This window comes from Castor canadensis, chromosome 8 (genome assembly GCF_047511655.1).
Source record: "Castor canadensis chromosome 8, mCasCan1.hap1v2, whole genome shotgun sequence".
NCBI classification, from domain to species: domain Eukaryota; kingdom Metazoa; phylum Chordata; class Mammalia; order Rodentia; family Castoridae; genus Castor; species Castor canadensis.
This window is the reverse complement of record NC_133393.1, coordinates 117,130,101-117,156,724: the sequence shown is the minus strand read 5'-3', so window position 1 is coordinate 117,156,724 and position 26,624 is coordinate 117,130,101. Positions and strand designations below refer to the sequence as shown.

The 26,624-nt window shown below is 34.0% G+C and overlaps 1 protein-coding gene and 1 long non-coding RNA gene across 6 annotated transcripts in view; both read right to left on the bottom strand.

Moving 5' to 3' along the window:
• Nav3 (neuron navigator 3) overlaps positions 1–26,624 on the bottom strand; it is a 760,451-nt gene that overhangs the window by 450,623 nt on the left and 283,204 nt on the right. The gene's annotated exons all lie outside the window — the stretch shown is intronic.
• Positions 296–24,520, bottom strand: LOC141425804 (uncharacterized). 4 transcript variants are annotated; one of them, XR_012450913.1, is made up of 4 exons: positions 10,551–24,520; positions 9,509–9,652; positions 8,728–8,885; positions 296–3,499 (listed from the first exon to the last, which is right to left on the bottom strand). It is a non-coding gene; the product is annotated as an uncharacterized lncRNA (long non-coding RNA). The 4 variants fall into 4 exon arrangements; XR_012450912.1 differs by having other exon boundaries at positions 9,509–10,687; positions 16,236–24,520; XR_012450910.1 differs by having other exon boundaries at positions 9,509–24,520.

Sequence of the window (26,624 nt, the reverse complement as noted above, 5' to 3'; positions counted from 1 at the left end):
TGCTTATATGAAGCACAGTTAAAAGATTAATGTATATTTACACATCTGAGTTCGTCAGTAACCCATGTACAAAAATATACAAAAGTAACTCATTAGAAAAGTTCAGTTTCAAAATTTTGAAAAGGAAGAATAAAATTTGAGGATTATTACCTAACTTCAAGACTTACTGTAAAGCTAAAATAACCACAACACTGTGTTAGTGACATAAGGACAGATGAGTAGATCAAAGAAACAGAACTCATAATGACATAAATGATCTTGGAGAAAGGTATTACACACGAGGAATTTGGTGGAGAAAGGAAAGTGTTTTCAACATATTTTGCTGAATTACATGTATATCTGTATGGGAAAAAAAAATCCTAAACTTTGACTCATATCTCAGACCACAGACAAAAACTAGGTACATTTTAGACTTAAATATAAAAGCCAAACCATAAACTTCATTTGAGAAAACATGGGAAAGATGAATAAATCTGACTTCTTCAAAATTAGTATTTCTGCTGATAAAAGCACACTATTAAGGAAATGTAAAGGAAAGTCACAAAATGAGAAAATATTTACAAAACATAAATATTTGTATCCAGTTTATCTAGATAATATCTACAAGTGAAAACCAATAACAAAGCAAAAAGATATTAGAAAGAGATGCAAACAGGCACTTCAGAAAAGGGGGTACGTGAATGCTGATATCCACATGAAATCATGCTCAACCTTGTTGTAAGGGAAATGCAAATTGATCCATAGCATGGTATCACTTCACATTCATTATAGTGGTTAAAATTAAAGAGAAATAACATCAAATGTAAGCGAGAATGCAGATCCATGGGATCGTTCAGATACTTCTGTTGGGACCTACAAAATTTTTCAACATCTGTGAAAAAACATTAAGCAGTTTCTTTTAAAATTACACCTACCTTATGACCCAGCAATCATACCTGGAATATTTTCCCAAGATAAATTGTTAAAAAGTATGTCCTATAAAATATCTTATATAAATGTTCATAATAACTTTATTTATAGTATTCTAAAAATAGGACAGACCAGATATCCATAAGTAGGAGATAAAATATATAATATACTCATATCAGAAAACCATTCAAGTGATAAAGATAAATTTCAGATACACAGTAAATGGACAAATTTCAAAAACATATGGCTTAGCAAAAGTCAGATATGAAAGCATAACTCACAGTATAGGCCATTTAATTTTTAATAAAAAGTAATTTAAATGTCCATAATACCAAAAGCAACCTCCAGATTGAAGTAAATCCCTACCAAAATTCTGTAGCATTTTTCCCAGAAAAAGAGAAAACAATCTTAAAATACATTAATTTTTCCATACTAAGAACCGCAAAACACTATGGCTAGCCAAAGCAAAATTGAGCAAAAAGAAAAATACTGGACACATAGTGCTACCTGGTACTACAAAGATATAATACTCAAAACAACATGGTATTTACAAGGAAACAGACACATAGGTCAATGTAACAGAACACAGAAATCAGAAACATATATATATACATTTACAGTTAATAGAGATCAAAATCACATAATGGAGAAACATAGTAATCTTTTCAATAAATGGTACTGAAAAATCTGGCTATCCACATGTAGAAAATACAATTAGATCCTCATCTTGTACCATATAAAACTGGATTAGACTTGAATGTAAAACCCCAAACTATTAAACTACTGGAAGAAAACACAAAGGAAAGGCTTTATATTAGTTTAGGCAATAACTTTTTTGATATCATGCCAAAAGTACAGGCAACAAAAGAAAATAGTGGAAATCAGACTATATCAAACTAAAATGATTTTATATAGAAAAGAAAACAATAAAGAGACAACCTAGTGCATGGAAGAATGTATTTGCAAACTCTGTATCTAATGAAGAGTTAATATTTATAATGTATTAGAAACTCATCAGTAAGAAAACAACCTGATTTTAAAAATGAGCAAGAGACCTGAAAAGACACACAAATGGCCAGTAGGTGTTTGGAAAAAAAAATGTTCAGTACCACTACTTATAAAGACATGTAAATCAAAACCATAATGAGTTATCACCTCACATTTGTTAGAATGGCCAAGGGTTTGATGACAACATTGAGAAAATGGAATATTTATACACTGTTGGTGGAAATGTAAATTAGTACATCTATGATGTAAAACAGTATGCAGGTTCCTCAAAAAATTAAGAACAGGATGATCATATGACTCAGCAGTTACACTGCTGGATATAGAACTAAAAAAAAATGAAATCAGTTACTTAAGGAAGTATTTGTACTTTCATGCTCACTGCGACACTACTCACAATAGTTAAGATATGAAATTAACTTAAGAATCCATCAATTAATGAATGGATAAAGAATATGTCATACACACAGGAATAATATTTTTAAAGAAGGATATACTATTATTTGCAATAACACAGGTGAGTTTTTTTTTTTATGTTAAGTGAAACAAGCCTGGCACAAAAAGACAAACATCACATGATCTCATTTATATGTGAAATCTAAAAATGGTGAACTCATAGAAGCAGAGTGAAATGGTGATTACCAGAGGCTGTGAATTAAGGGGGTAAATGAATGCTATTCATTGGACATAAAATTTCAGTTCCTTAGGTAGAATAAATTCAAGGTTATCTATTATATGCACTGTGACTGTAGTCTATAACAACGTGGTATATATTTGAACGTTGCTAAGAAAATAGAGTTTAAGTGTTCTTATAAAAAGTAAGCTTAAGAAATTTGTATGTGAAATAGCCTCATTGAGTCACTCCACAGCGTACACAGGCATCAAACATATTTTGCATAAAAAAATATATACAATTTTGACTTGGCCATTAAAAAAAATAGTATAAAGATAGAAATCAGAAAAGCCTTACCTCTGGAGGAGAGTGGAATAAATTGTAATGATGGCAAGCTTGATGCAAGTGTTCATTACATGGACTCATACTTCTATCAAAAGCCATCAAACTCTACAGTTAGAATGTGTGAAAATTACCTTTGGAAATTACACCAGAAAACAAAGAAAGAGGGATTATTTTTGTAGGAAACCTTGTGCCAGAAAGCTATTGAGGAACAAAAAGTTGAATATTTAATGTGTTACCCTGTTTGTTCTTATCTCCCCAGAACCTGAAAATACTGTTCACATGCAAGTATTTCAACCCAGGTGAGATTTTCTTTTGAATGAAATTTTAAACATGGCCATTGATATAGGCCTTCATCTTACTGAAAGTACGTACTGATCACTTTTCCTTGCTCTTTTTCCCATGGATTTACAGAACACTAAAGGAATACCAAAAGCTTCCTGAAACAGAACTGCCATTCATAAAAGATTAGATATATATGACGTCCTAAATAACTCTTACCTGTCTGACTTTCACCAAAGAGGCATCCAAGTCACATTTAATAAATTGAGTGTTGTTCTGAACAAGCTTTCAATTTCATCACTCACAGGGACATAAAGAAGTTAGGGAACCAACACTCTGGAGTGAAATCTTTAAAAGATGCATAGAGTAAAGAGCTTGTTAGAGAAGTGATCAAGCTATTAAAAGTAAAAACAAACATACTCAGTAAGTTTCATTGTACAATGATTTCAGAAAAAAGTTAAAGAAAAAGCTTAAATGTCAGGTCAAAAAATCTAATAATGTAACTCCTCAACCCTCCAAAATTTTTTTAAAGATTCTGATCTCATAATCTTAGTCCACTCTAATGATGAATAAAAGGGAAAGTATCTTAACAGATTGTTGTCCTCACTGGATAAAATATGCTGATAGGTACTTCTTCTAGATGTGCACTTTTGACTCTTCAGGTTCTGTTCTGCTTCTATTCTACTTCTCCTAGCATTTTTCCAAATCTCTTACATGGAGCAAAGACCCTCTTAACTTTCCATTTCAATATGAACAGAGATATTTCTTCTATTATCTTCCACTTTTCACTTATCTTAGAAGACAATTTTGCTGAAAATCAATAAGGGAGACCAAGAAGAAATTATTCCATTTGAATTCTAAACCAAATGAATAATAGGACAAAAGAATTTATTGATATATTCTAAAACACTATCTTTCTTATTGTTGATGATAAAATTGGAGACTAATGGCTTAAGTGTGAGAATTAAGTTAAACTCCTAATATTAAAAACCAAAAGTAGGGAGTGTCAACAACCCAGTGACAATAGTAATGGAGAAAGAAGAGAATTATCAATAGGAAGGAAAGCAAATGCATGTGTTATGAACACCCTACTTTTCCATAATCACAAATTCATTAAATTATGCCTTCTTTTTCCTTAGGAGAGGAGTGGGTGATAAAGTGGAAAGAAGTAGTGCTATTCTAACAGGAATTTTTACTTCATGGAAGGAAACATCAGCATTGAGTTGGAAAGAAGGACATGTCTATTTCCATGTCCTCTCATCCCCATAGCTCCACTGACAGAAGATTCAGTCCTGAGATTTTGTCAGAATCTAATCCAGACACTGAAACTTTAGATGTTATTATTTCCTGTGTCCCTCCATAAATTAGCTATCCTTCTCCCTTATCTTCTAAGTTTCTTCCCCCTTAATACAGTAGCATGTTAGAAAGCTTTCCCATCACCCATCACTCTCTTGTATCTATAAATCCTCTACATTCTCAATAAACTCAGCTTCTGGATGATGAATTTGTGATGGTCACCTCTACTGGCTGTTACTTCTACATCCACCATGATTTGGACTTTCTCCCACCAATCTACTAAACAACATAGTATCTAAAGTCAGCAATTACCTTTGAGTAACTAAAATTATGGACATTTCTCTTACTGGCCTTGACTTGCCCTTGACTTTTGTCAACTGGCACTGTTGACCACTCTCCCGCTCCAACACTGTATTTTCTGTATTTCACTGTATTTTCTTACAATGTCTTTCCCTACTTTCCATCAAACTTGTTAGGCTGCTACTTCTGTCTCTTCATCAACATTAAGTCCTGTCAAACCTCCTCCTAATAGCCTCCTGTTCTTCATATAGCTTCCGATAATCCAGTGTTGTAGCCAAGGTCTTCATCATTTCTTACTTAGTTAAGATATTCACTTGTATCACCTTACTAATGTTGAATTTGACAGAGATAAATACAAGTCCTGAATTGGGGTTAAAAACCAAGAAGAAGATCCAGAGCTTGGGGAACTGCTAATTCAAAATGAGTTAACACTGAACAGTAACTCTTCAGATGTCTTATATATACATGAGATAGTAATTTACTTATTTCCTTTCTTTATTATTATTGTACTGGGGATACATTGTGACATTTACCAAAACACTTACAATATATCATAGTTGAATTCACCCTCTCCATAATTCTCCTTTATTTCCCCCCACCAATTTCTGGAATAGTTTCAACAGGTTTCAGTTTTCCATTTTCATACATAAGTACGTAATATTTCTACCATATTCACCTCCTACACCCTTTCCTTATATCCTCCCCCCTTCCACTGGTTCCAACCCCAACACAGGCCCTGTTTTAGTTATTTTAATGTGATTGAGTTCACAAGCAGAAAAAGACAAGCTCAAACTACGATGTTTTAAAGTTTGGGAATTACTTAAGAGATAAAAATGAAATATGTAAAGCATCTCAAAGGCTCTAGAAACAAAAGCCACAAAACCTTCAGGATTCTAGGCACACTGCCTTCATCTCTTCTCTTTCTTTTCTGAGTTTCTGCTCATTTCTGATCTCTCTAGAACTAGATTTCTCTACTTCATAGGGCACCATATGGCATAATATGGCTAAGATATTGCTCTTGAGCTTTAAAAGATCTCTTAATTCTAATCACATAAAGAGACAGACAAGAATCAAATGTTTTTAAAAAACCCTGAGAGGGGTTTTAGCAGCAAAAACCGTTAACCTACAAATTAAAGGGTCATTAGAAAATTGAGGTTGTACCAACAAATCAATCAATTAAGCAGTGGCTAGCAATCAAACTGGATTTGAGCACATTCCTTTAAAAGAAGTAGGGGACTCCTAGTCCCCTTTAAAATTCCCAAGAGGAAACAACATAAATATATGCTATCTATTGTGAAGACTTTAAGTCATTCTTTTTTTTTTAAATATATCTTTTATTTATATGTGCATACAATGTTTGGGTCATTTCTCCCCCCTTCCCTCTGCTCCTTCTCTTTCCCCCCACCCGTTCCCTTTCCCCCTGACCTCCTCGCTTCCAGGCAGAAACTGTTTTGCCCTTATCTCTAATTTTGTTGAAGAGAGAGTACAAACAATAATAAGAAGGACCAAGGGTTTTTGCTAGTTGAGATAAGGATAGCTATACAGGGAGATTCCTCACATTGCTTTCATGTACATATGTGTTACATTCTAAGTTGATTCTTCTCAAACTGACCTTTTCTCTAGTTCCTGGTCCCCTTTTACTATTGGCCTCTGTCGCTTTAAAGTTTCTGCATTAGTTCCTTTGCACTGAGGACATCAAATGTTATCATGTTTTTTTCTCACCTATCCTCATACCTCCTTTGTGTGCTCTCACCTTATCATGTGACCAAAGTCCAGTCCCCTTGTTGTATTTGCCCTTGATCTAATGTCTGCATATGAGGGAGAACATACGATTTTTGATCTTCTGAGCCTGGCTAACCTCACTCAGGATGATGTTCTCCAGTTCCATCCATTTACTTGCGAATTGTTAAGATTTCATTCTTCTTCATGGCTGAGTAAAATTCCATTGTGTATAAATACCACATTTTCTTAATCCATTTGTCAGTAGTGAGGCATCTTGGCTGTTTCCATAACTTGGCTATTGTGAATAGTGCTTCAATAAACATGGGTGTGCAGGTGCCTCTGGAGTAAACTGTGTCACATACCTTTGGGTATATCCCGAGGAGTGGGATTGCTGGATCATATGGCAGATCTATATTTAGAGGTTTAAGAAGCCTCCAAATTTTCTTCCAGAGGGTTATACTAGTTTGCATGCCCACCAGCAGTGTACAAGTGTTCCTTTTTCCCCACATTCTTGCCAACACCTGTTGTTGTTGGTGTTTCTAATGATGGCTATTCTAACAGGGGTGAGTTGGAATCTTAGTGTGGTTTTGATTTACATTTCCTTTATGGCTAGAGATGGTGAGCATTTTTTGGATCAAGGACCTTAATATCAGACCCCAAACTCTAAAGTTGGTACAGGAAAGAGTAGCAAACACTTTGGAAGTAATAGGTATAGGCAAGGACTTCCTCAATAGAATCCCAGCAGCTCAGCAACTAAGAGAAAGTATAGACAAATGGGATGTCATAAAACTAAAATGCTTCTGCTCAACAAAAGAAATGGTCTCTAAACTGAAGAGACCACCCACAGATTGGAGAAAACATTTGCCAGCTACACATCAAAGGACTGATAACCAGAATATACAGAGAACTCAAAAAACTAAACTCTCCCAAAATTAATGAACCAATAAAGAAATGGGCAAGTGAACTAAACAGAACTTTCTCAAAACAAGAAATTCAAATGGCCAAAAAACACATGAAAAAAGAAGTCATTCTTAAAGGTAACCAATGTTTAGAACATTTAATTTTCTGAATCAGATACCTACAATACTTAATACTTCCATAGAAACAATAACTTCCATTAAAATATATTAAACATCATGAGTTTAAATGCTTAAGTTTCAGTAAAAAGAAAAGTTCATTATCCCTTTCCCTGCTGAGGCTGACTGGATAGAATATTCTGTTTCTAATCCTTTCTTAGATGAAGTTGGTTATACTTTTTAAAAATATAACAGTACTATATTACATTTATTTCTTACTCTTAATTTACCATACCCCTTTGTCTACCAGCTCCATTCTATTTTATGTATTGCAGCTTATGATGTACACTTGAATTTATAAATCTATACCAAATATTAATTCCTTAAAATAGAAGCTAAATTGTCAAACCAATGCTAGTGAGGCATAAAGTTTGTGACTTCTCTTTTAGGAAAAGATGCTATTTAGTAGTCTAAACATTCCAGGAAAGAAATTATTCCAAATTTAATGTTTGATGAAAAGAACAGAAAATCTATTTCTGTAAGAAAATTAGCCAATAAGTAGTAAAATAGAGTGAGTAGCAGTGTTAAGACAATACTTGGAATTATAAAAATGGCTTTATATTGTTTTTATTTTAGAGCAGTGAAGTTTATTTGCTACTTTAATAGGTTGTTCAGAACTAAAAGATAGTTTGGCTCCAAAGCACACTCATTTATGTAACACTAACAGCAGTGGCAGCTGCAACATTTACTGGATGCTTGCTCATTGCTAAGCAATGCCCTAAGTATTCCATTCACACATCTCATTAGATCTCTGCAATCCCATGTAGGCACTGGTAGGTCCTCATTTTGCAAATTAGGTAATGTAATTAATATGTAAGTTAAATAATATGTAAGTCACCATACTTAAGAGCTAGTAAGTGAAGTCAGTACTATCTACATAATTTGCTGGGCTCATACCAAAATAAAAAATGTGAAATCGCTTATTCAAAAGTTAAGAATTTTCAGAGGGCAAAAATGGAGCATTAAGCCAAATATAGGGCTTTCTAAGGACATCCTTAGAGTCAGCCCTGCCTCTGTTCTGTGACTTCATAACATGTATGAAATCCTATTTTTTTAAACTATCTAAATTATATTCTTCAAAGAAAACGTCTTTGTAATGGCTAATTTGCCAATTGTAAACTAAGACATTCCATATTACAGGCTTCTAGAAACACTCAATATTTGTTGAATATATTAACTTACTTCTTGGCCTCAAAGTAAACCCCTCTTCAATAAAGCATGCTGAAAATGCCTCTGGTTAAATGTGGATAAAGAAAGGTAAATGGGTCATCAGGAATCCATCCGCACCGCTGGTAGAAGCACTTCATGTTTCATTTATGCTGGTTTAGGAGTTTTTACAACTGTAAAGAGCCATTTTAAAATCAATTATCATTTCCATCTAAAGTTGACATTTAAATTCCAAGACTCTAAGCAAAGTTTATAGAATACACTCCTCATTCTGATCTCACAGTACCTGCCGCCTTTCTCTAAGGACCTTAACTTTCTCTAATGAACAGTTTACCAGCCAAGGGGAAAAGCCATTTCTCCTCAATGAGGAAAAATGACATAATAGATAATTAAACTGTGTCTTTCAAAAAACATTAAAGGATCAACATGTAATCCTCACAGGATAAGTTCTGCAAAATGAAAAGAAACCCTGAAGAATTATGGGAAAGAAAAATCAAAGCCAACATAGGCATGTCTGTTGGCTTTGCTGGAGGAGTGCTGAGGAGAGTTATCACCTGTCAGTTAGGGAACAGTGACACCCAAGTGATGCTGTCCTATCAGGCAGAGGGTAGCCTTAAAGCTAGCATTCTGAAGCTACTTTCATGAGGTGACTGACTCCTTGAGCACCAGTCCATTCTTGGTGAGGGGCCAAATGAAGGGTGAAGCAAAAGTCCAGAGTTCTACATTACCAACCACTGAGAGGACATTGGAAAGATTGGCCAGGACCAAAGTACAGTATAGAAGGGCATGTACCAACCAGGTAAATTGGACATAGGAACCCAGCGTCCAAAACACCAGCTAGTGTATGCCCAGGGACAGTACGGTGTGTGGGTGAGGAGAATACTATTCCATGATCCAGACCTCCCCAAGCAAAATCTTCGCAGAGTATACACATCGATACCTGGAACCCATCATAGAGAGGAACGTAAGTTGAGAAGTAGGTGGTTTGTGAAGTGTATTTTCATTTAAGTGAGAAGCTAAAGTTTATCTTAGTGGTATAATTACGCAAAATTACATTGCATTGGTGTGATACTCAGTTTCACCTTTCAACTTTTCTAAGCTATTGCCCTCAGTTATTTAATCAAGGTGTTGCTATGAAGGTATTTCATGCATATGGTTAAAGTCAACAATCAATTGTCTTTAATATGGGAGATTAAACTAAGAATTGTGGTTGGACCTTTCTTAAAAGCAGAGTTGAGGGAAATTCTGCCCCAGGATAGCAGCTCTGCTCCTGCCCAAGAGATCTTGCCTCTCCTTGAAGATATTCCCTGTGGATTGTGGACTCACACAGCCAATTCCTTGCAATGCATTAATATATAACTCCAACAACTTCTGTTTCTCTGTCTGAAATCTGACTGATATAAATGAATGCTCACAAAGAAGATTAAAATAATGATGAATAATATAAAATATTACATTTTTCTCCATGTCTGGTTTGTAGCATAAGTCATTTAGCATGTGTAAATAATTCCTATGTACTTCAAGGACATGTTATCTGGTCTCACTTTGCCTAAATTATTTTTGATTGTTTTAATAGCACACATTAACAATACAAGAGGATTTCATTGTGATAATTCCATACATGCCTCTGTGTACTTTGAACAAGTTCATCCGCACATTACACTTATATTCATCCCTTTCCTTCTTCCCCCCTTTTCAAACACTTTGGTGGGTTTCATTGCACTGTCTTCCTATGTATATACATGCAGTGAACTTCAATCCTTTTCAAACCTCAGTGCCCTTTCTTTTCTCCCTCCCCCCTCTTGCTAACCATCCCAGACAGATCTCCATATACATACTCATGTTCCAGTACCATGGTCATCATCATCATAATTTCAGGTCTAGGTTCCATAAATGAGTGAGAACATGCAATATTTGGCCTTTTGAGCTTGGTTTATCTCACTCAGCATGATGACCTCCAGTTCCATCCATTTTCCTACAAGTGACATAATTTTATTGATTGCCAATATTCCATGATCTATATATGATGCACACATACATATATAGTGAGTACTTAATGTGTACTATAGACTGAAAACCTGGATATGAATGGACGTATATATATTTTTTAATTTCAGAGTTGAAAATTTGAGTATAATTTAAAATACATCAATTTGATAGCTGATCTTTAGATATATCTTTCAGAGATTGCTTGACTAAAATTCATAATATGGAATTCAGTGATAAGAAATACAGGTGCCATTTAGCATTGTCCATGGAAGCAGCCCACTGAATCTCATGAACTCCTTTATAATAAAGTGGACCAAAATTAACATGAGCTAAGTATGGACCAAAGACAGTGTTGCATGAAGAAAACATAATAAAGCCGATTGTCAATTTTACCTTTATGCAGAATCATAGATTTTATGGCTTTCTGAAATGGATAAATGGCACATCTTTATTATATTCTTAATAGTATTTTAAGATCCCTTTGGAAATAATGATTCATCTCAGAACTTGAGATATTAAGTTGGAAGTTAAATTTAGGTAATGATAATGTAAGAAAGCTATTAAATCTTTTTAATAAAACATATATACAGATTCTGCAGGTTAACTAAATTCTTGTTCTTTTGTAAAACAAAGCTGAATTTATATATCAATTATAAATTTAAAAAGAATATTACACTGTGCATTCATCATAGCATGTTGAAATAAAAATATTATAATTTTCATACAAGTTTAAGAACTGACATCTTTCATGTGAAAAAACATCCTTCCCATGAGAGAGGATACTGCACTATCTCTTCATGTGTTTCTTTCTTTTTTTTTTCCGTTACTGGGCTTGAACTCAGGGCCTACTCCTTGAACCACTCCACCAGCCCTTTTGTGATGGGCCTTTTTTAGGGTAGGATCTTGCAAACTTTTTCCCTGGGCTGGCTTCAAAGCACAATCCTCCTAATCTCTGCCTCCTGAGTAGTTAGGATTGCAGGTGTGAGCCACTGGTGCTGGGCAGGTAAATCTTTTTTATTATTATTATTGTCATTATTATTATTATTATTGTATTGGGTGGGGATACATTGTGGCATTTTCTTACAATGTATCAAATATAGCATTCTTTCATAGGAAAAACTGAAATCAAAACAAACAAAATTCAGGAATAGATATTTACTTTCAATTAAGTTGGTGTCATCTGCATATCAGGTTGTTTGGATAGAGGGCTGTTGAACAAATTATCAAATCTTTTATATTTGCTGAGACTCAAGAAAGATTTCATGTTTATAAATAGACTTTCAAACTTGAAAATGTATGTTATACTTTGTGTTCAATATTAAAAGAAAATCATCTTAGCTGACTAGTGTTTACTAATGTTATCTCTTTCAAGGACTCAGGAGACATTTCTACTCTGACTGTTAATCTCTGTGTGGCACACCAAGAATGAGCCTCCTGCAAGGCAATCTGACCATAAGAGAACCAATTTTAAATTCCATGTATACACGAGCAGTGAAATTAAATTCACAGTCAGTGGAGTTTTGAGAGAAACATCATTCAACAAAAAAGTAGAAAAATTTGACATTTTCATAACTTTACATACCTTGTTTAATGGCTAGTGTGAAAATTTTTTCTGCTGCGTGTACACAGCAAGATATATATACTTGATTACTTCTTAATATTAGCAAACATAAGAAATAAGTTATAAATACTACCAAGGAAAAATGTAAGTAAAATAATAGGAAAACTAAAGGCAAGCATATTTGGAAGTCCTTATTTGTTTTTTAGGGTTTTTTTCTCTTCTTCTCTGGGTTTCCATGTAGTTCTAAAATTGTACATCCAATTTCATACTGAATAAAACTAGTAGACCCTTTTCTGTAAAATTACTTGCACAACCACTTCACATTCTACATAATAAAGAATGGATTTTTAGGATTTGGACATGGAAGCAATGAATCAAAAATATCAAACCAAATTATGTTTAGATATCTTAGTAAACAATGCACACAAATTCTGTATTAATACAAACAAAGTTGTTTGTACAAGCTCCTCATTTAAAGGATGTCTTTATTTTAAGACTATTGATGTGCTTGTTTTCTATATAAAATTAAATATGAAAATAAACATACCTCTAAAAGAAATACATTGTTGCCTGACAAGATAAGCAGCAAATATCCAATAGAAGTATGACAAAGCAAATCAATCTTACAAGAATTTCCCTTTCAAGCAAATTCTATCCTATTGCCTAACACAAAGATCAAAGCAAAATTCTAAATTAAATAAAATACTTAGTCTAGCTAAAATAAGCCTCAACATGGTACAATACATTTTTTCAAACAAGGGGATTTAATTCATAATTCAGTATAATATGTTTAGCAGAATATTTACACTTAGCATAAACCAATTGCTTTACAATCTTGAACTCATTCTCAGAATTCACATTGAAAGTGTTATTTTCTTATGAAGAATGTCAATATTTGTGACATTTGGCTTTGTGCTTAATAGACATCAGATTAAATTCTCTACTATATTGTATATTTTAAGTAATCTGACATTTGTAGACTAGCCACTGTGCATTCACTAACTCATTCTTTCTGTAAATATGTGTTTGCTTATTTGCTTTGTACAAGGCATGTGGTTAAAAATGAAAAGTTATTGAAATACAAGTAACTGAAATAAACACTAGTAATCTGTCAATAATTAGGAGAGAAATTAATGGGTGATTTGAAAGACTTTGTAGAGGTGTCTGACTAGATAACAAACTATAAACATGCAGTTATTGGTACCATGTAGTTGTACCTACATGAACTACCTGGGATTTTCTGAAAACAGAAGAAATCATTTGTAAAAAATGTACATGTAACTTATGGTCAAGGGATAGTAATCTAATTAAAATAATAATAATGTACTAATCTATTTTCTATTGCTATAATGAAACACCTAAGGCTGAGTAATTTTTAAGAGATATATTTAGCTCACAGCTGTGGAAGCTGCAAATCCAAAGATCATGGAAGGGACCCCTGGCCATGTGATATCATGGAGGGAAGACATGAAAGAGGGAGAGAACACATGGTGAGACAGGTGAGGGAAGTTGTTCAAAGGTCAAGATCACTCTTTTCTAACAATTCGTTCTGGTTCTCTTCATGTAACCAACAAGTAACTCATTTTTCAAGAAAAGTGGCAGCGCCCAGTGACCTCCAACAAGGCTCCACGTCTTAAAGAGGCACCCCTTTTCTTCCACACCAATCTGAGAACCAAGCTTCCAACAGGTGAAACTTTGGGAGACATGGTCAAATCATTATCCAAAACAGCATGTAATTACATGGGTTCTGCATTTTTGTTATCTGTCAAATATAAATAAAAGAATTAATTCTAAGCACTAGAGATTTATCAAGCAAATAAAAGAGGAAAAGGTTTTGAGATATCATGTTATGTTTATTTTCTAATTTGAAAAATTATAACATTTGTGATTCTGGGAAAACTATTTTTTGTGGGGTGGTACTGGGGGTTGAACTCAGGGGCTAGCACTTGCTAGGCAGGTGCTCTACTGCTTGAGCCATGACTCTATCCCATTCAGGCAAACTATTTTGGCTTGAAGTAGAATTTTTATTATCTATCAGAAGCTGTGAAGTCAGATTGGCACAGATCAGTCTGTCCTTTGACTAATCACTGAGCAAGCCTCAGTTTACCTCAATAATAAAATAGGAGTAATCATGGGTTTATAAAGAGGATGAATAAATTGATAGTGAAATTGTTCTACCTATAACCCTGGCATACAGTACATGTTTAACAGTAAATGTTTATCTTATAACTCAAAGTCAGCAAACCAAGATTTTTAAAGGAATTTGTTATCTATACAAAACAAGGAAGACTTCCTCACAACCTTCTGGTAAAAAAAGAATAAACATTTTTTTTTCAGCAAAGAAAAAAAAGATTCAAAGAGAATACTCTGGTTTTTTTCTCAGAATAATACACGACTTTAAAAATCTAATTCTCAGACAATACAAAACAAGAAAATAAAACTAAATATGATTTGGTCTACAATAATGAGTATGTAAAGCAGAAAAGGTGGTAAGATTTCTATGATGCTAACTAAATATCAGAATTTATTAGCTGGGTATTCACATCTGTCATCTTGAGCTAGATAGGGGGCTGAAATCAGAAGAACCATGGTTCTATGCAGTCTGCACAAAAAAGTTAGCCAGAACCCATCTCATCAGGAAAAAGCTGGGCACAGTGGAACACACTTGTCATCCCAGCCACGGAGGGAAGCTTGAAATAGAAGGATTGCAGTCCAGGTTGCCCAGGGCAAAAAGTAAAACCCTCTTTCCAAAATAACCAGAGCAAAAAAGTGCTGATTCAAGTGCTAAAATGCATGTCTAGGAAGCATAAAGCTCTTAATTCAACCCCAGTACCACCTGTGGAGTAAAAAAAGGAATTATGGATTATTTAGAATCTTCCTTGGTTTATACAGAAGTAATAAAAATGGGGCTCTTAAAGAAATAAGAATTATACTGTGGAATTATAACCTTGACTGAACTTAAAAGACCCAGTGATGCAATGAAACTATAACTACAACTATATTTGCATCTGTGCCTACACACTTTCTTCAGAGGAAGGGTCTATGGTTTTCACTGATTCTCAAAAGGGTACACAAGCTACAAAAGAAAAAGTAGCCCATGATAACAGTGTTGACATGAAATACAGCTCTTTGGTACAGAACAGTAGGACAGAGCAAAGGCCGGTTGAGTCTGTGGGAATAATTGTCTTTATTTTTACTACTGCAGAGAAGAAATTACACAGACTAACAAGATTTTGGTGCTTTTGGCTTATTTTGGTTTTTAGATTTGAATATAAATAATGGAAGGACAGTTAAGAGAGAACATCTTAATCATAAAGGAAATGTGAACAAATATTCATAGATTAATTCAGCCCTTTCCCTTTGAAGTTTAATACAATTTATGACTTAGGAATTATGGTAGTACTGTAGGCTAGAACCTTATTGTGTATAACTTTACTAGAGTAACATTAAAATAATTTCTTTTCACTGGAACATACTTCTTGCTATTGATACTGTCATATTATCCATTACTTTAATACAATTACAAATGTACATTAAAAGTGTCAAAAGGAAAAAGGTTTTAAGTATCCACAAGCATTGTGAGGAAATTTTTAATATTTAGCCAGTATTCCCAGGAAATAAAAGTATGAATATGTTGAACAGACTTCATTCTTTATTGGATATTACAGTTAATCAGTGTGGCATTAGAAAATCATTATAAAATGTGTTAAGCAGAATCATTTTCATGGGTGTTTAATTTGCAGCTCATATTTTGCTAAAATAATTTGGATCCCAACATCTCCACTAAACATTCAAATATTATTAGTTACCTAAAGTGTGTATTTCACCTTTGGCACATGGAAAAACGTTAAAAGTTTCATAGACTTTCATTTGTTTATATTTTTATGTTTATCATCACACTTATCCTTATCAAATTCTGCACCATGATAATGGCTTAAATGTAAGAAATGGGGCCAGAAGCTGTGGTGCACACCTGTAATCCCACCTATGTCAGAAGCCAAAGATAGTAGGATTGCAGTCTGAGGCTAGTTCCAGGCAAACACACAAGATGCTACCTGAAAAGTGATCAAAGCAAAAAAGGGCTGAGAACATAGCTCAAGTGGTAAGAGCACCTGCATTCAAAACTTGCTTCCCCACACCCCAATACTGCCAGACACATGCGCGCACGCGCGAGCACACACACACACACACACACACACACACACACACACACACACGCGGTTAATATGCCATCATCTTTGAGAAATATAGCACCAGAACTTTTCAACTAGACTTAAAATAATAGCTAAAATACAATGATTGCTTATTATTTGCCAGGTATCATTGATCAAGACGGTGTGTATTTATACTCACATACACACTGGTACACAGACACGTGCACTGGCTCACCCCACACACCTAAGAAAAACATTGCTCCTTCATGGAGTATAATCCTCAGTCATAGTCAAAAAGGTAGCTTTGTATTTTGCATCTGTCTGTGTGTTTGTTATGTATAATATCTTTTCTTTGCACCTTTAATTTCCAAACCAATTCACTTAGTTTCAGAACTGATAAACTGAAAACTCCATAAATCAGTCATCAACATGATATATAGTTTGACACAAACACATAGTAGTCAAACTATGATGTGTGTTTGTCATTACACCAGTTAATACTGTGAGTAAAACAGATGTTTATGTTTTATGTAGATAAAAATCTACATTCAAGAACTATTTAAGGCAAAAAAGAGCCTCTTAGTAAACTGTGAGATGTCTAAAAATGACTCAGATTGTTAGTTAAAAAACTTTAAGTGAATAAAGATTTGTGCTTAGTGACTTCTTAAAGAGTATAATTTACAGCATTTAAGTGAAAATTAAAGAGATCATTGTTGCTGTAAATTGCAAGTTATACAAGAAACATGATAAAACCTAGCATTTTTTAAAAAATGAACTCAAACCCCAACTGCCAAGAATGCATGTTTAATGTATTTAATATTGATTAGACATTCACTTAAAATACTCATCCTTTGAGGGCAAAATACAGTCAATTTTATCACTGGAAGTCTAATAAAAACGGATCTATTATAATGCCACTTTGTGTTTCTTTGCTTAATTTCTTCTCTACATTGTCAATGTTTCTTAGATATGGTGTTTAAAGCACAAAGCATTTGCAATTTTAGCCCTGAGTAAATGCACATATATAATCACCAAACATATATGTACAGTTTCACTTTGTGAAGTAAAATAACTATTAACTGTAGTTAGGTAAAGCTTAATCCTTTGGAGAAATATGTGCAAAATATCTCTTCTGTCATCTAGGCAGTTACTAACCAGCTGTGCGTGCTGAGTGCAGATATCTAATTCCCAGTAGCATACAGTCTCTTAGAAACAATCGGGATGCAGGTCCTGAAGGTTCTATAAAAAAGCTACTAGATCTAATCAATACAGTAATTTTCCAAGATACAAACTTAATATAAAATCAGTGATCTATGAATACATTATGAATAAGCATCCTGAAATTATAATTTGAAAGCAACTTAGGATACCATGGAAGGAATAAAAATATTTAGAAATAAATTTAAAATAAGTCTCAGAAGTATAAACAAAATTATAAAATATTCATGAGGGAAGTTAAAAGACATATAAGATAGCATGAAGTGCACCAAGCTCATGAACTGGAAGACCTGATATTGTTAAGATGGGGATTCTCCCTATATTGATCTACTACAGAATCTCTTTCAAACCCCAGCAAACATTGTAGAAACTGACACACTAATCCCAAATTTTACCTGGATTACTTGGATTATTCTGGTAAAAACCAAAAATAGTTAAAATCATTTTGAAAAAGAAAGTCACAGACGGAAAATTTTCAAAATCAACATAAACATACAGTAATCAGGACAGTGGGCTATTTTCATAAAGCTAGACACATGAACACACATACACAGGCCACTCAAAAGAAAAGAACAGAAAGCATAAATATATGCCATCACATTACATCAGCTGATTTTGTAAAATAAAGATCACAAGGCAACACAACAGGGAAATAAATGCCTTTTCAATATATGATGTTGGATATTTATATGAAAAAATGAATTCATAATAAATGTCATAACATGTACCAAAAAAAAAACCCTTCAAAATGAATCATATAGGGCTGGCTGAAGAGGCTCATGCTTGTTATCCCAGCTATTTGGGGATTAGAGAAAGAGGTAAATCATGGTTAAAAAGCAGCATGGGCAAAAAAATTAACAAGTAGTGGTACACTCCTATAATCCCAGCTATGTGGGAAGCCTAGGTAGGAGGAAAACAGTCTGAGAATGCATAGACAAAAGAGTGCAACCCTATCTAAAAAAATAACTAAAGCAAAAGATCCAGGGGCATAGCTCAAGTGATAGAGCACTTGCCTAGTAATCATGAGGCCTTGAGTTTAAACCCCAATACTGTCCCCCCAAAGGATCATATCTGAATATGCAAGTGAAAACTATACAAGCTCCTAGAAGAAACTCTCATGAGCAAGCATTATCAAAGATTCCTTGAATATTATACCACGGGCTTGATTCAAAGAAACAAATTGGTACATTACATTTAAGCAAAAGTAAAAAAATGCTCCTAAAAAAACACACTATAAAGAAAGTAATAAGCTAGAGAAGAGAAAACAGAAGCAATCCATACGTCTACTACAGGTCTTCATCTCCATCATGTAAATAATTCAATCAATTAAAATGATACTACATCTGATTAAACATTTCATCAAAGACAATATACAAATGACTAGTACATACAAGCATGCTAAACATCATTAGTCATTATGAAATACAAATTAAAGCCACACAAAATAAGATACCACTGCACACCCTAGAATCACAATGACTGATAAACCTTACTCTAAAATAAGCACAATTACAACTCTCAGATGCTGTTTGAAGCAAGATGAATACCAGTTGCTCACAAAGTTACATATAAATTTAGCATGACTCAACAGTTTCTCTACAAAATAATAAAAACATATAGTCACACAGAGACTTGAGTCAATATTTTTAACACCATTATAACTATGTATGATGTATTTGACACACTGTAAAAACCTGTGTAAATACCACAATGTACCCTTACCCATCACAACAATAAAGGAAAAAAATAAGTAACAGCTACAAACTGAAAACACTTTAAATGGCCATAATTTGTGAATGAATAAACAAAATGTAGAATATCTGCATCAAGGATTACTATTTGCCAATAAAAAGAGATGAACTACTGGTCATACAGCAACACAGATGATCTTTGTAACATTATGCTGAATGGAAGAAGACACTGAGAACACTTATAACCTTTGATCCATGTGAGAAATGTTTAGAAAAGGCAAAACTATAGTGACACAAAGTAGGTCAGAGGTTGGCAGATATTGGAAGGAGGAAAGACTGGAAATGTGTTCAGAGGGGCTTTGGGTGAAGATGGACATGTTCTAAAATTGAACTGAAGTAATGGTTATGTGTATATGTATGAAGAATACATCCATATTCATGTATATATATGCATATGTATGTGTGTAAGCATGCTTAAGTTTGTATATGTATACACAATTATATATTTTCCTCAAATGTATCAAACTTTAAATTTTAAATGCTGAATTCTATGGTATGTAAATAATACTTTAATTATTAAAATTAAAATGGACACTTTCAGGCAATCTACATAGAAAAATGTGTAGTATAAAAATGGGGAAGTCTAACTCAGTTCAAGATAACAGAATTTGTTCATAGAAGTGAACCTGATTTTTTCCCATAATCACAGCTCCAACGATTTAGTTTTATAGCACCACAAAATTTTACTTAAAATTTTTATGAGCATAAATTAATTGTACAAAAGGGTTTCCTTATGATATTGACAACCTGCATATAATGTCCTTTGATCAATTCACCCTATCTATATTATTCTTACTTAACCGCTTTCCCCCTCATCCCGCCTTAACAGTTTTAGTAGGTTTCATTATTCTATTTACATACATATATATGATATACTTCTATAATATTCACACCTCCATCACCCACTGCTTTCCCATTCCCCCACCCCTTCATTCTCCCCATCAAAGTCCTCCTTTTACAATCATGTCATATCATTTTATTAGGTCTAGATTCCATATGTTATTAAAAGCATGCACTGTTTTTCTGAGCCTGGCTTATCTAGTTTGACATGATGAGTTCCAGTTCCATCCACTTTTGTGCAAACGACATCTTTCATTCTTCATCATGGCTGAATAACACTCAATTGTATATATGTGTGTCACATTTTTTTATTCAGTCATCAGTTGTTAGGCATCTAGGATGGACTAAATGAACTACCATATGATCCTGGTATGCCACTCTTGGGCATATGTCCAACAGAATGCACGTCAACATACAAGAGAGACACCTGCACACCATGTTTATAGAAGCACTATTTAAAAAGCCAAGCTATGGAACCAGCTTAAACTTTGAGATAAATCAAATTCTGTTCATAACAGAAAAATGAGCAAGCTTTTTATTTCCTGAAACAACCCTATCTTTAAACCAATGGTGACAGGTGAATCAATGTTCTTCAGTGAGCCTTTGTTCCACCAACTGTAAGTAATTTCTGATACATTAATTTTATACATGTAATTACCACAAAATGAGATTGTTCTCTCATATTCCTTGCTTTAGAAAATATCTGTAGGTTTTCTCTTGGTCCAGAAAACAAGAATTTTTCTAATATTTTTCTCACAGATATGTATATATATGTTTCCAGAGAAAAATAAAATGTCTCCATGTGTATAGAGCTATAATGTGTTTACAGATGGATAGTTATGTGTATGTGTATATATATGTATATATTTCCATTTATGTATATATATATATATATATATATATATATATATATCTTTATTTTGAATTCATACAAAAATACTAAGCTATGTTTTGGCAATAGTGCCTTCTAGAGTCTCCTGCTAGCAATATCCCATGTCAAAAAGAAAGAAAGACTAAAAATGATGCCATGTACATATAAATAGGGCTACATGATGGTAAAAAAATTGTTCCTTGAAAGAGTCACAACACACAATATCAAGGAATTCATTAACTTTCTGTTAATGCAAATTTATCATCAAATACAATTAGAATATAGGGGCTTGCCTTTCTAAACTCAAAGAAAAAAAGAATAAAAGCAATTTTAAGCCAGTTTTGAGTTATCCTCCTCTTGTCAAATACATATCTGATCATACTAAAGTCTACTATTTTCTTTAAATTCTACTTAATATGTAATTATTAACTCATTCAGTTAACTAGTAATAAGTGAACACCCATCTATCTTATGCACTGTATTAGGCAGCAGGGATAGAAAGAGAAAAAGGACAGCTTCTGCTCCCAAGCAGCCTTTGGAGGAACTCACTGAGATACAAGAAAGCATTTGGCATATGTGGAGTGTAACAGCCCCAAGACTGAAGATAAGCTAAGTTTTAGATGTGCTGCATTCTTCCAACTTTTATTTGAAAATTAGCAATGTTAAAGTCTGAGCAATGCTGTATGAAGAAATCTGTTACACTTTTGTCATTCCAGGTTTTCTTAAATTTATTTGATGTTTATTTGTGGTACTGGTATTTGAACTCAGAACTTTTTGCCCCAGCTGTCCTCAAACTGCAATATTTCCAATCTCTACCTGCAGAGCAGCTGGGATTACAGGTGTGAGTGACTGCTTACAGTCCTATTGAAAAAACTTTGAAAAGTAAAATGCAATTGGTTCCCCATATCCTTGAGCTCCAAATCCATCAACTCAACCAATCATGGATCAAAACTAATTGGAAAAAATTGTCTGGGTTAAACCCTTATAGACATTAGACATTTTCTTATTATGCCTTAAACAACACAGCATAATAAATATTTACATAGAACTTATATTGTATTGGATATTAACAGTAAACTAGACATGATATGTAGAGGTTACATACCAACATATATAGAGAAGGAACTTAAGTATCCATGCATTTGTGCATCCAAGGGCAGGTCTGGAGCCAACCTCCCACAGATATAAAGGGATGGACGGATTTTTTAAATTCTCTGTCTAAATTTTGAACACTTTTATTAAAAAAACCAGATATACCTACCTGTGCTTCTCAGATTCATGCTGATTGCAGTGCTTGATAATAGGCTGGGATTTTGCCAGCTACTGTGGAAGTTACATTTGTATGGAAGCTACAATCTACAATTTCACCCACCATTCTTTTATCAAAAACAGACATACCATCTACTTTTGACTACTCTTTAGGTATATTCTTCATCATTTGTCAAAATCAAAGATTACAATATTTTTGTCTCAAGTATTTGACTGTCTTTCATTGTAAAGCATCGGGGATTATGAATTTGGATACATTTTGATAGGTGTATTGTTTTCTCTTGAAATTTCAGACCATCTTTTTGCCATTCTAGTTCATCTTTTGAGTGCTCTGTCAATTGTTCATGTCTTTATTATTCAGAAAGCAGAAAAGGAAAATAAAAGTAAAAAACTTTGGGATATGTAGACTGAAGATTTCATTTATTCAACAATCATTTGTTGAGTGTCTTCAAGTGATAAATGAATCAAATAATTGAATTTATCCTCAGACAGCCTACAAGTTTATCCCAATCACCTACAGATGGGGCTAATCTAGATATGGTCCTGGGGAATTATCAAAACCAATGCCCCTAGTTATAAATTGACGACAATTTTAATATGCACTGCTGGGATTGCTAGAAGGATCTACAATGTGTTCCAAAACTATCCAAACACATACAAATACCACCTTTGTTTTAGAAGCTCCCATCCTTTTACTGCACACTGGTTATATAAGCCTTTTGGACTAATACATGTTCAATTATTTACATTATTAGGGTGGTTAAAAGGACCCTGCTAGTACTCTCCTGCTGTCCAAGATGCAGATAAAATTAGTCATAGAAGCAAGACAGATCCAAGCTTAAAGCTTAGCTATTGCCCTGACTTGGCCTGTGCACCTGAATACAATATTTAACCCATTCTGAGATGTATTTTTATCATCTGGAAAATAGAAATCCTCTTACTGACCTCTAAAAGAGACTATAAAGATTAAATCAAGTAACACATAAGTTATTTAGGAAATTTTTTTAAGATTTAAGTTTATAATGAGTAAAGGAGCAAAATTGAACTCTTATTTAAAGTGAGTGATATTAGGCATGGAGAAGATAGACGTAATAAAGGAAGAAGAAAGTTGAATATTGGGGAGTGGGCAATGTGCGTACTGTTTAGGAAGAATATTCTATAATGAGATGGTACGGATGCCAGTGCTGCCAGTCTCCACAAATAGAACTTTAGACAAATTCTCATCTTTGAAATGGAGATAATATTGACATTGAGTGCTTATGATTCTTAAATACTGGTTTACACTGCTTCTCATTTCATTGTTGGTAGTGACCTATAAGATAGCAGTAATATCCCCACTTATAGGCAATGACAGTAAAGACATGTTAAGTCCCAGAAAGTAGAGTAGAAAGCTACTATATTTGCCTTCCCTAAATCATTCTACTTTATTCTGGTCACCATATCCCTATTACTCTTTCTACAATAGTACCTTACATTTCTCCAGCCACAGTTGAAGAAATAGCCACACACAAGGTGATCAGATTCTTCCTTAAATTAGATTCCCAAGTCCACAACATCCTTTGCTGCTATGTACAACACATTGGGTCTTCCACTGTGCTTCTTCTCCATGTGTTCATAACCACCCTTTAAGTAAATTCAATTTCTGTATAAATTACTCATTATACTCTGCTGTGTGTAATAAGTAGCACAAAAAATAATAAATACCAACTCAGTTAAAATTCCAATTCTAGCCCCTGGAACTTTACTATGTGTATGGACCACTGACCATTTGATAAATTAGTCAAGTAAATAATTGCCATGCACACAAACATAGGTTTGGGAGTTAGGAACTATACAAATAGTGGGCAAGGTTTGAGAGATTTTGTTTTATTTTAATATATTTCAAAATCCCTAAAGCTGGCAAATAATCTACATCAATCATCATTCATACCAACAGCAAGAACTACTTAAGAAAAGTCCTGGGAAAAAGGTGAGATCAAAAAGAATTAACCTAGAAGGTAACACATACACACAGGAAATTAATGTGAGTCAATACCCTGTATAGCTATCCTTATCTCAACCAGCAAAAACCCTTGTTCCTTCCTATTATGGCTTATACTCTCTCTACAACAAAATTAGAAATAAGGACAAAATAGTTTCTGCTGGGTATTGAGGGGGTGGGGGGGAGAGGGAGGGGGCTGAGTGGGTGGTAAGGGAGGGGGTGGGGGCAGGGGGGAGAAATGACCCAAGCCTTGTATGCACATATGAATAATAAAATAAATAAATACAGGAACAGAAGAAAAAAAAAAAGAAAAGTCCTGGGAATATGTTTGGGGAGTAACACACTGAATTAACAACAAAGCTGAGAAAACATAAGTCTGAAGGAATTAGGGGCTCACAGGAAAAAAATCAGTTGAAATTTTACTTCAGTATTTTTAAAGTCAGTATAAAAATTATGCAGAATTCCCTTGTGTTTCAATGGCCAAATTTTTCTAAGGAATTAATAAAGTCATGTTTGGCAAAAATGAAATTATAAAAGAAGCTATGCTGTCCCTCATATGCAGACTTTAGATCTAGGGTAAATGCAGCAATGTGGTTGGACTTGGATCACATGACAAGGGGAGAGCACATAGGGGAGATATAGGAATAGGTAGAAAACCTAAAACATGACAGTATTTGATGTCCCCATTCCAGAGGAAATAATACATAAACCTTAAAGTGACAGAGGCTATCATGAGAAGGGGATCAGGAACCAGTGTAAAGATCAGTTAGAGTTGAATCAACATGGGTCGTAACACATGGGTCCACGAAATCTATGTTAGGAATCTTTCTGTACAGCTATCCTTAACTCAACTAGCAAAAACACTTTGTCTTCCTTCTTATGCTTATGTCTTTTCTTCAACAAAATTAGTGATAAGGGCAGAACAGGTTCTACCTGGAAGTGAGGGGGGGAGGGGGACAGGATGGAGAAATGACCCAAACAATGTATGCACATGTGAATAAATGAATAAAAAAAAAGAAGCTAGATTGAAGACAGGAATAGTTTTATAATTAATATGATGCAGGGGATTGTGTAGTCTCATACATTCTTTACAAAATGTATCAAAAATATGCAATATATTTGAACTTTGATGATTCTAAAATGCTGACCAGCCAATATTAATAATTTTTGCAGACATTATTTGGATGGAATTACCTAGTTTTAAAATAGTTGTGAAAAACTTATCAGAAATCAGACTTTTGATCCTCAGTATTCAATATTATCAAATCATTATAAACAGAGAACTCTAGGGTATATATTGAAAGGGATATAAGCATATCTCTAGCATACACTAGAGATAGCTGCACACCCATGTTTCTAACAGCACTATTCACTGTTTTATTCCAAGCTATAGAATTATCAAAGATGCCCAACAGCTGATGAATGGATAAAGAAAACATGTCATATAGAAACAATGGAATATTATTTAGTCATAAAGAATAATGGAATTATATCCTTTGCAGGAAAATGGTGGATGAAATTGGAGATCATCATGATGAGGGAGATACATCTAGTTTCAAAAGGCACATATCACATGTTTTCACTCATATGTGGAATCTAAGCCTGAATAAGAAAGAAGGAGGGAGGGAAAGAGGGAGGGGAAGAAGGAGGGAGGGAGAGAGGAGGGAGAAGGAAAGAAGGAAGGAAGGGAGGAAGGAAGAAAGGAAGGAAGGAATGGGGGGAGAAGAAAGAAGATGAAGAAGAAGGAGGAGGAGGAAGAGGAAGAAAGAAAGAAAGAGAGAGAAAGAAAGAAAGAAAGAGGAGGAGGAGAAGGAGGAAGGAAGAGGAGGGAAATGATTGTGAAGGGAGAATTGTTTGGAATGGGAACTCACCAGTGTCCACAGCAAAGAAAAAGGTGATGGGAGTGGTGAATATAATCAAAGTACATTATGAAAACAGTATAATGAGATACACTAAAACTCTTAAAAATTGAGGGAGAGGCAGGAGGGGAGTTAAGAAAGAGTAATAAAGGGGGTGAAGTCAATCTAAGTACATTATGTGCATATATGGAAATATTATAATGAAGCTCCAGTGTACAATTAACTTTTTCTAATAAAACAAAATTCCAGCAAACAAAACAATGCTGTCCCTATTTTATTACTATCTTCTCTTTTCAATCTCAACCTTGACCTAACCATAGATATTGATAAGACCATCTCTATGATCTTCATTAATCTGTTAATAAACAATACCATAAGTAGGAAATTCAAATCATTATATTTAATTAATGTTTACTTGT